An 11,476-nucleotide genomic window follows, 5' to 3' on the forward strand; every position below is an offset into this window, starting at 1 on the left:
CAGTTAGCCATTTTCCCGCAAAAAAGAGAGAGATTCAGTTAGCCATTTTCCAGCAAAAATAATAATGTAATTTTCTATTGACCTCTTGTGGAACTCCGATGATGGTCTGAACATTGTGTTGATGTGCTTCTTCTGGGTATGAGAAGAAATGTAGTGATGACATATGATCTCCGAGTCTGCTTAATTGATATGTACATTTCTGTCCAGGTGACCGAATAGACTGACAGTTAGAGGTCGCCGAGTTGTTTCCAGTATGGGCAGTGAAAAGAACAGCCGCATGTTTTCTTTTCAAAGATTTGTATGAAAGTCGAGTGCCGTCGTGATCTCATGAGGTTTTCCCTAGTTAAACACTGAAATTGCTATAGTTTTGCTGGAATGGAACTTACTTCTGCCTTAAGGTTCATTGCACAAGCAGGATTTGTAACGCTAACACAGGTATATAACGGAATTAAAACTACTAGTACACCTAAGATTCATTCAGAAAGGAACAAAAGAAAGAGCAGTACACCAGTACACGTAATAACATTACTTATGAACGATCTAAAGTGACGGATAAACATAAAAGAAGAAAGCCAGCGATATTCCATAAAATTAAAAGCGAGATTGCTTCTCTCAAAATTACATTTTGCACAAAAAAGAAATAATCATCATGAGCAACGCACACACGCTATCAACAAGAACAATCAGCAATGTCGATCAATAAAATATGTAGTCCCTTTCAGCTAAAACTAGAGAAAGATTGATTTTCAGAATTGCACTGTGCAATCATCTTCGTCATCCTCCTCTGGTCCTTGAGACGACGGGGATGTGCCTGCCCTGAAGGAGCCAGCATTTCCTGTATATCACACTCACACATGGACCATGGTTGCACTTCATGTTTGCACGCCCTAGAGGAACGACATCAACAGGCCAGGTAGCAATTCATTCCGATCCCACATGTTGCAAGCCATCTAGTCTAGTGCTGAAATAAAATGAATAACCATAACTTGGAACTTTGTATTGATTTCAGCTGAGAGGAAAGAAGAAGACGTGTCAAGTATATGTGTATTACCTCGACGGAGGACCTCAAAGTGGAGGCTTCGCATAGTCTGCCTGTGGGAGTTGAAAGCACTTCATCATCACGGTTGGTTAGGAGAGCTAGCTCATTCTCCTGGAACAATAAACACAATTAAAAAAATCATGCACGCAAAGGCAACACAATTGATCCCATGCAAATGATATGTACCTGTCGGTTGACATTGGTTGGGGCTCTCTCTGGCTGCACCAATCCTTTTGGTGCAGTCCTAATTTGAGGGCGGGGGAAAATAGGAGGCCAGATCATCATAAAAGGATGGATCTTATAAATGTCTCCGTCACCGGGCGCCAATGTGTACAACTTCTTTGCTGCCCTGCTCGCGATGTCCAAGTAGATGACAACACCACATATCTCCAAGAATACGAACTTCGCATTGTCCCCGACTGCATGCAGCTTGACACCAGTATTCTTTCGATTCTCTAGTGCTCGAGTTGGCATCCTCATACTTGCACACACCTCACGCAGACAAATAGTATGAACTAACAACCAGTTGTCACAGATATTGTTATTGTTGCTGCTGCGTTTGTGGGTGCATAGCCAAATGTGGAGCTCAAGTTCTTTTAGATGAACGAGATTAAATCCAGTATCATCTGCTTGTGACAGCCCAAGATTGTCATACTTGTACTCGAGCCCATCTGGTAGGTTCATCACTGAGAGAACCGAGGAGAACAAATCCAACACAAGAATCTTGGGTCCGGAGCACACGATGTAGAGCGTGTGGTTTGTGAGTAGGATCATGACTCCGGAAGTTGACACAGGGGCCCCCTCTAATGTAGACGATGTATGGTTCTTCCATACACCATCTAGTAATTCATAAAGATGGATAGTGGTTCTGTCCTGGCTAAGCACTAATGTCGCGCCCAAGCATGACTGGTCATTGAGGACGTACTCGGTAGCATGGTAGAACATGCCTCTCTCGAGGTCAATGGACGGAAGTGGCGGTAGGGTCACAATTTTCCTCTCAAGGTTTCACGGATTGAGTAGAACATCTGTAGTACTATTGAGCCGATGAAATCTGCCGAGAAGACAACCGTTCTGAGAACCATAAAGGACACCCCATGTATCGGAGTAGGCATCGAAGGCCGATCTGGCTCGGCAGATCATGGTGTCAAGCCCCTGGATGTGAGGCATCACCATGAACTTTGGGAGCGAGAATTTCCAACATTTCAGGTAGAATCCAAGGAGAGGTGGGTGGAGATTGCGGAAGCGGTGAAGTAAAGCGGGGTCAGAGGTGATGCTGAGCCAGCGCTTGCACACGAGGGCGGCATGGACGAGGCTGGCGGGGAAGACTAGACGAACCAGGATCTCGCGGAGGAGGTCATCGTCATCAAGCACCATGGTAATATTCGGCGATTGTTGGGATCTAGGGTAAAACAGAATTACGAAAACATTAGAAATGACGCAGGATATTAATGAAGGCCAATGTGAGCAAGTACGTTTATCCATTGAAGAACTCTAATTTTAATATTATTGTAAATGCAAAATCACATGATTTCTACAATATTACAATATAATCTTTTTAACTAGGGGATCCCGGACGCCGATCAAGTTAACACTGCTTGTTGGTAGAAATATGGGAAGGAGCACCATACCTGGCCTTTAATGGTATCATGCCTTACACGTGGTAGAATATTTTGGAAGCATGGGATCATGGCTCTGTATAATCGCTAGGTTTGGAGGAGGTTCACTCTAGGGGTGCATATTCTACGTACATAGTATCTTTCAGATGAGGACATATATCAAATTATAACTTGGGAATATGAAAGTGTGATAACATGCTTCCCAGTTTATGTGGACAACTTCTATACCTATGTGCATATTTACTACTTCATCCAATCTCCAGATTATTATAATTTGATCAGCGTAATAAGAGTTATATGTATCATAAAAACCACACCATTAGAAACTTCCTACGAATACAAGTACTACGTTACACTTTTTGCAGCATATATCTCATGCTTCATTGATGAAATTTATAATCTAGGGACGTGCGCAGGTCATATATATGGACCGGTAGAGGGGGAAGCATGCTATCCGAAAGTGTGTAAGTCGCATAGGACCAATAAAATTCCATCAACCATCCGACCTGCTGTACCCTTAACAAGCATGAGTAATTCTGGTATGATCGTAACTCAAATCGACAATGGTAAGTAGAGAGGGAGACAGTCGAGGTTAGGGCAAGGTTGCACGTGCAGACCTGGTGCTGGGAGTGGTGATGGCCGGCGGCAACGATGATCTGGCGGCCTGCGCTCCTCCGCGGCTTCCGGCCATGGCGAGCCTCCTCCACATCGCCGGTTCTCGCTTTACTGCTTGCCCGTCGGCGATGAACGTGTTTTGGAGGAGCGGAACCACGGCGATAGATTTGTTATATGGAGATAGATTTTTTATGGGTATTTTTTCTTTTTGTGGGAATTATGAGTTCTAATTTTTTTTGAGACATCATTATGAGTTTTAAATAGAAGGACAAAAGAACATGAGGAGACCCAACAGGCGAAGACAACCTGTCGCGCGTTCGCATACACACACGCGTGCTGGCAATTAGGCCCATAATATATCCTGTAGTGGCCATATTTCACGTTTGCATACTCATGCTTTCGAAATATGACAACTAAAAAATGTAAATAAAAAAAACACGCACAATACCGATATAGACGCTCATATGCACATATACTCATCCCTATAAAACGCATGCAGGCGCACCCTACCCCTATGAGCACCTCCGAGAGGTTGGATCGGCATATTATCTTGAAATTGATGATGTCGTTACAAACCCCTTTGAAGTCGACAGGAACGTCTTCTCCCACTGAGCGCACATCGCTGGGAAGCTTGAAGTAAATTCAGAAAAATGCAAGCATCAATGTCAAGTCTAGGATTTGAACACTGATGGGCCGATGATATCATTGACCTCATAACCATCCAACGGCATGTTGGTCGCAAAGAAGAAACCTACATGATGCCTTCAAGCCAATCGGCCAAGATCTAGCGCCGGTTGTCATGGTCCTAAGACTGACAGTAGAAAGGGGGTAGGTATGGAGAGGCAAGATCTTAGCTATGTGAAGGTGTACACACGAAATTTACGAGTTCAGGCCCTTTACAGTGGAAGTAACAGCCCTACGTCTCGGTGCCCGGAGGCGGTCGATTGGATTATGAGTATGATATTACAGGGGGTGCGAACTCTTGTCCCAGAGGAGGGGGTGGCTTATATAGAGTGCGCCAGGACCCTCGCCCACCTCCATTACAAGGGACTTAATGTACATAAAGTATGGGCGTTACTGGTAACGTCGGCCTTAAGTGCTATTAATGATCTTAAAGACTACGGAGTGAATCGCTGACCGTTACAGCGTTGAGTGACTCCTGGTCTTCGGTATGGTCGAGTGACTCTCCATATGGTCGAGTGGCGGTAGGGAAAAAGGCCCCCGAGTGATGTGGTCGTCGAGTGGATTGCACTCGACGTGTTTAACCAGGGCTCTCCTGTTGTCTCTTGGTCCTTTTATCTTCCAGGGTAGTAACCTTGGGTAGGACGTATAGGTCAGGCCTATGACCCTACCCCAGGTCCGTATCCTCGTCAGTAGCCCCCGAATGGATTAAGGTGCGAGTGAAAAGTAGGTCGAAGTTGAACCTGCTCCGAGCTCCATGCCTTCGCGAGTGTTTCCTGCAAGACTGAACGCCTGCGCTGGTACTTCCGCGTCGATTCAGTCGCCTTGATCCATTCAGAGAGCTGTCGTTTCTTAAAGCTTGGAGTTGCGATGCTTATATGAAAAAGGTTTTCAACCTGATAAGCTCGAACCCAAATCGGAGAAGTGCGTCTTCATAAGAATACCCAAAGGTAACTATTGTGTACACCTTCTATCACAGATCCGAAGGCAAGTTATTCGTTGCTAAGATGGATCCTTTCTAGAGAAGAAGTTTCTCTTGAAAGAAGTGAGTGGGAGGAAAGTAGAACTTGATGAGGTAATTGTACCTTCTCCCTTATTGGAAAGTAGTTCATCACAGAAATCAGTTTCAGTGATTTCTACACCAATTAGTGAGGAAGTTAATGATGATGATCATGAAACTTCAGATCAAGTTGCTACCAAACCTCGTAGGTCTTCCAGAGTAAGATCCGCACCAGAGTGGTACGGTAATCATGTTTTGGAAGTCATGTTACTAGACCATGATGAACCTACGAACTATGAGGAAGCGATGATGAGCCCAGATTCCGCGAAATGGCTTGAGGCCATAAAATCTAAGATAGGATCCATATATGAGAACAAAGTGTGGACTTTGGTTGACTTGCTCGATGATCAGCAAGTCAGGTTAAATAAATGGATCTTCAAGAGGAAGACGTACACTGATAGTAGTGTTACTATCTACAAAGGTCGACTTGTTGCAAAAGGTTTTTGACAAGTTCAAGGTGTTGAATACGATGAGATTTTCTCGCTCGTAACGATGCTTAAGTCTGTCTGAATCATGTTAGCAATTGCCACATTTTATGAAATCTGGCAAATGGATGTCAAAACTGCATTCCTTAATGGATTTATTAAAGAAGAGTTGCATATGATGCAACCAGAAGGTTTTGTCAATCCTAAAGATGCTAACAAAATGTGCAAGCTCCAGCGATCCATCTATGGACTGGTGCAAGCATCTCAGAGTTGGAACATACGCTTTGATAAGTTGATCAAAGCATATAGTTTTATACAGACTTGCAATGAAGCCTGTATTTACAATAAAGTGAGTGGGAGCACTACTGCCTTTCTGATAAATATATGTGAGTAACATATTGTTGATCAGAAATGATGTAGAATTTTTCTGGAAAGCATAAAGGAATGTTTGAAAGGAGTTTTTCAAAGAAAGACCTCAGTAAAACTACTTACATATTGAGCATCAAGATCTATTAAGATAGATCAAGACGCTTGATAAGATTTTCAATGAGTACATATCTTGACAAGATTTTGAAGTAGTTCAAAATGGAACAGACAAAGAAAGTGTTCTTGCCTGTGTTGCAAAGGTATGAAATTGAGTAAGACTCAAATCCCGACCACGGCAGAAAATAGAAAGAGAATGAAAGTCATTCCCTATGCATCAGTCATAGGTTCTATAAAAGTATGCCATGCTATGGACCAGACCTATTGTATACTCTGCCCTGGTTTGGCAAGGGAGTACAATAGTGATCTAGGAGTAGATCACTCGACATTGGTCAAAATTATCCTTAGTAGAATAAGGATATGTTTCTCGATTATGGAGGTGATAAAAGAGTTCGTCGTAAAGAGTTACATCGATGCAAGCGTTTACACCGGTAATATATTGAAGGTGGGAGCAATTAGCTAGAGTAGCTCCGTGCAAAGCATTGTAGACATAGAATATTTGCAAAATACATACGACTTTGTAATATGACAGACCCGTAGACTAAACTTCTCTCACGAGCAAAACATGATCATACCTTAGTACTCTTTGGGTGTTAATCACATAGCGATGTGAACTAGATTATTGATTCTAGTAAACCCTTTGGGTGTTGATCACACGACGATGTGAACTATGGGTGTTAATCATATACATATATGAATGTTGGTGTTAAATCACATGATGATGTGAACTAGATTATTGACTCTAGTGCACGTGGGAGACTGAAGGAAATATGTCCTAGACGCAATAATAAAGTTATTATTTATTTCCTTATATCATGATAAATGTTTATTATTCATGCTAGAATTGTATTAACCGGAAACATAATACATGTGTGAATACATAGACAAACATAGTGTCACTAGTATGCCTCTACTTGACTAGCTCGTTTATCAAAGATGGTTATGTTTCCTAGCCATGGACAAAAGAGTTGTCATTTGATTAACAGGATCACATCATTGGGAGAATGATGTGATTGACATGACCCATTCTGTTAGCCTAGCACTTGATCGTTTAGTATATTGCTATTGCTTTCTTCATGACTTATACATGTTCCTGTAACTATGAGATTATGCAACTCCCGTTTACCGGAGGAACACTTTGGGTGCTACCAAACGTCACAACATAACTGGGTGATTATAAAGGAGTACTACAGTTGTCTCCAAAGGTACATGTTGGGTTGGCGCATTTCAAGATTAGGTTTTGTCACTCCGATTGTCGGAGAGGTATCTCTGGGCCCTCTCGGTAATGCACATCACTATAAGCCTTGCAAGCAATGTGACTAATGAGTTAGTTGCGAGATGATGTATTACGTAACGAGTAAAGAGACTTGCCGGTAACAAGATTGAACTAGGTATTGAGATACCGACGATCGAATCTCGGGCAAGTAACATACCGATGACAAAGGGAACAACGTATGTTGTTATGCGGTCTGACCGATAAAGATCTTTGTAGAATATGTGGGAACCAATATGAGCATCCAGGTTCCGCTATTGGTTATTGACCGGAGACGTGTCTCGGTCATGTCTACATTGTTCTCGAACCCGTAGGGTCCGCACGCTTAAGGTTTCGATGACAGTTATATTATGAGTTTATGAGTTTTGATGTACCGAAGGAGTTCGGAGTCCCGAATGAGATCGGGGACATGACGAGGAGTCTCGAAATGGTCCAGACGTAAAGATCGATATATTAGACGACTATATTCGGAGTTCGGAAAGGTTCCGAGTGATTCGGGTATTTTTCGGAGTACCGGAGAGTTACGGGAACTCGCCGGGGAGTATATGGGCCTTATTGGGCCATACGGGAATAGAGGAGAGAGTCCAAAAGGAAGGAGGCCTGCGCCCTCCCTCTGGTCCGAATTGGACAAAGGGGGTAGCCCCCTTTTCCTTCTCCCTCTCCTCCTCTTTCCTTCTCTCCTACTCCAACAAGGAAAGGAGGAGTCCTACTCCCGGTGGGAGTAGGACTCCCCCCTTGGCGCGCCTCCTCCCTAGGCCGGCCGCCTCCCCCCTTGCTCCTTTATATACGGGGGCAGGGGGACACCCTATGGACACAACAACAATTGATCCTTGAGATCTATTAGCCGTGTGCGGTGCCCCCCTCCACCATAGTCCTCCTCGATAATATTGTAGCGGTGCTTAGGCGAAGCCCTGCGACGGTAGAACATCAAGATCGTCACCACGCCGTCGTGCTGACGGAACTCTCCCTTGATACTCGGCTGGATCGGAGTTCGAGGGACGTCATCGAGATGAACGTGTGCTAGAACTCGGAGGTGCCGTAGTTTCGGTGCTTGATCGGTCGGGCCGTGAAGACGTACGACTACATCAACCGCGTTGTGCTAACGCTTCCGCTTACGGTCTACGAGGGTACGTGGACAACACTCTCCCCTCTTGTTGCTATGCATCACCATGATCTTGCGTGTGCGTAGGAATTTTTTTTGAAATTACTACGTTCCCCAACACTCACGAGTCAGTAAGTCTGATCGACCAAGCCTCGTTGAGTTGAGTAGATCGTCACTCGGTAGATTTTCTGACATTTCTCTCTTTCTGTAGTTCTGCAAGAAGTTGTCGTGCTCCCTGATGACGAAGAAGAGGCACCTCTATAGGAGAGGAGGAGGAGGAGTGGAAGCTCTGGCAGGAGGAGGCTTGAAGTTCAGGTCCCTCAGTCGACACCGGCGCTCGAGGCGGTGGTCGAACGCTCCGGAGAGCCTGTTCGGACCAGCGTCACTTTCGCCAACCCACTGACGACTGATCGTCCGGCAGGCTCAACTGCTCCGACTCCTGCTGCTCCAGTTCAACTTCACGCCTCTGACTCAGCGAGTGCTCAAGCTGCTCCGCAACCATCACTTTTTGCTGCGTATCAGACTCCGGATGACTCACCGAGTGCAGCTAGGGAAGCTCTTCGCCAGGTGAACCTTGTCATGGAGCAGGTGAAGGTGGTGCACGAGGCTAGCCAGGTGGCCTACAACGCTAGTACTGCCCTTCGGGCCAATGTTCAGGTCAGCAAGACTCCGACTGACTTTTACATCTGATCACCCACTGGGGTGTTTTGTTGCTTAGAGCCTATAAAAAATTTCATGCCACTTGACTAAGTTGAATCTTAGCAGGCTTTCTAAACCAGTGGGGGCACCCTAAGTGTACCCATTGGGTGTAGTCCCCAAGACCACGGTCGACTGCTGGCAGTCGACTGAGGTCTGAGAATGTATCTTCTTTTTTTTAACTCACGCTGGGCATACCCTGCTGGGTATTGATTTGAACCAGTAGGGGCATGCTAAGTGCACCCACTGGGTGTAGTCCCCAAGACTACTTGTTCGATATTTGATTCGACGGTAGTCTTAGAGTAGTTTTTTTCCGTCGATGCCCTTTATGTCTGTCGACTGACATGTCACTTTTGCTGACTGTAGAGGTCTTGTGATCTTGGAGCTCGTCTTTCAGAGTTAAAGAAGAAACATATCAGCGTTGAACTTGACCTTGAACTTGCCAAGAAGAATCTCAAGACTGCTCAAGAAGAGACGGGTATCATGGGAGGTAACCGTTCGACCGTCTACTTAGTAGACTTTCCACTACTTTTCATTCAATCTCTTAGAACCGAGTGACTTCACATAAGCAGATGTGCGTAGTGAAAACCGCCAACTTCAGGCTTGTCTGAAGAGTGTTGTTTCTTTAGAGAGAATGAAGGAGGCGTTGGACAAGAAGGACCTGGACCTTGCTGTTGCTCAAAAAGAAGCTCATGAGAAGACGATGCTTGCGGACCAGAAGCTGGCTTCAGTCAGCAAGTTGGAGGACGAGAATGCGAAGTTGAAGACGGTCGTCTCGGACGCCAATCGGGAAGTCGAGCAACTGAGGAAGGAGAAGGAGAACCTGACCACTGAAGTCGACGGTCTCAGGGCCAAGACGAGCAAGCTAGAGTCCCATTTGGAACAACTTGCGGCGAAGCTTGTCTTGAAGCTTGAAGGTATGACTATTTAGTTAGATAACTGTCGTCGACTGAAATTTGCAATACTGTCGAATCATTGTTTTTTGTGATGGAACAGAACTCTGTCAGGACTTTGAAGCTGAAACTGGACGGGTCAAGACATGCCTCAACCCCATCAACTGTCCCGTGAAAGATGAAGTTGCGATGAACTTGCTTCGACTGGAATCACGCTTGGACGGCGCAGTCGACTATCTGGCTCGGCTGAAGGCCGCGATGGCCCGAGCGGACGCCGAACTCTGGCCTCAGGCAAAACTTCCTCAAAGTCTCGAGTCGTTGATGACTCGACTCAACCAAATCCCTGACTGAGTGCAAGAGTGGAAGAAGTCTTCTGCCCGCTGTGGTGCTGGCGTCGCCTTGTCACTGGTTCACGTGCACTGCAAGGAGGCTAAAGAAGAGAAGCCGGCGGCCCTCAAGGTGGCGAATACGAAGAAGCACTCTTTCCAGGACTTCATGGACACCTTCCTCGAGGCAGCTACCCGCATTGCCGACATCATTGATCTTGACAGCTTCTGCGATCCATCCAGCCCTTCTCCCGTCGAGTGACAGAAAAAAACATTATGCTTAACTTTTATTTGCCTCGGAATGCCGAGTGATTCTGTAATCGTTAAAACTCCTTCGGTCCTGACACCCGAGCACTTTTAATCTGCGGTTAGGAACTTCTGGATTTGCCTTTGAATATGTTGGTTTACCTTCGAGTGAAATCCGTTCTTTTCTTGGATCGGTCTCTCTTTGTTTGACGCAGGTGCTGGAGAGGGATCAGTAGTCGAATTAGTTGGACGAACCTTGGGCAGCATTGATCAGCTCATCAGCAAGGTACTCAGCAATGGTCTTGACATTCCTGTCAGCAGCAAGGGGCCAACCGTTGGATGGGTGCACACAATCTCGTCCTTCTTCTTGACGGTGCAGCCCCCGTGGGGGGAGGGGGGCGGCGGCGTCGTGGTCGACCTGCGACCCCGCTCACCACTCGGTAGGATTTTTCGGACTTAGGCGAGTACTGTACTGCGACTAAGCCTCCGAATGGGAGGTCTGCACACCACTCGGTAGGATTTCTCAAACTTGGGTGAGTACTGGACTGCAGCTAAACCCCCGAGTGGGAGGATTGCTCACCACTCGGTAGGATTTTTCAAACTTAGGCGAGTACTGGACTGCAGCTAAGCCTCCGAGTGGGAGGATTGCTCACCACTCGGTGGGATTTTTCAAACTTAGGCGAGTACTGGACTGCAGCTAAGCCCCCGAGCGAGAGGGCTGCTCACCACTCGGAAGGTTTTTTCAAACTTAGGCAAGTACTGGACTGCAGCTAAGCCCCCGAGTGGGAGGATTGCTCACCACTCGGTAGGATATTTCAAACTTAGGCGAGTGCTGCTCACCCTGATCTCGTCCTTCTTCTTGACGGTGCAACCCCCGGGGGGATAAAGGGTCGAGATCGACCGATACCGTTTTGGAGGACTTTTTATTACTTAGGCGAGTACTGGACTGCCGCTAAGCCCCCGAGTGAGAGGCTGACTCACCACTCGGTAGGATTTTCATCACTTAGGTGAGTACTGGACT

Source organism: Triticum dicoccoides, chromosome 2B (genome assembly GCF_002162155.2).
Source record: "Triticum dicoccoides isolate Atlit2015 ecotype Zavitan chromosome 2B, WEW_v2.0, whole genome shotgun sequence".
In the NCBI taxonomy this organism is placed as follows: domain Eukaryota; kingdom Viridiplantae; phylum Streptophyta; class Magnoliopsida; order Poales; family Poaceae; genus Triticum; species Triticum dicoccoides.